Raw genomic sequence first — 208 nt, 5'->3', positions numbered from 1 at the left:
CCTCAGGTAGTATAAAGTCCACCACCATTTCATAGTGCAGCGGGGCGTTGGCGTTATACACTTTTACCTCGTTCACCCCGATTTCAACATCACTCGTTGTATTAGAGAGACGCAACTTGGTGAGCTCCGGCATGGGGTAGGTCATTAACTTTTCGGCAATTTCATCGTACTCAACGTAACGAGGCATGTCCATTGCACCAGACCACCC

Source organism: Trypanosoma theileri (assembly GCF_002087225.1).
Source record: "Trypanosoma theileri isolate Edinburgh chromosome Unknown TM35_Tth_30_V1, whole genome shotgun sequence".
Classification (NCBI taxonomy): domain Eukaryota; phylum Euglenozoa; class Kinetoplastea; order Trypanosomatida; family Trypanosomatidae; genus Trypanosoma; species Trypanosoma theileri.
This window is presented reverse-complemented; position numbering follows the sequence as displayed.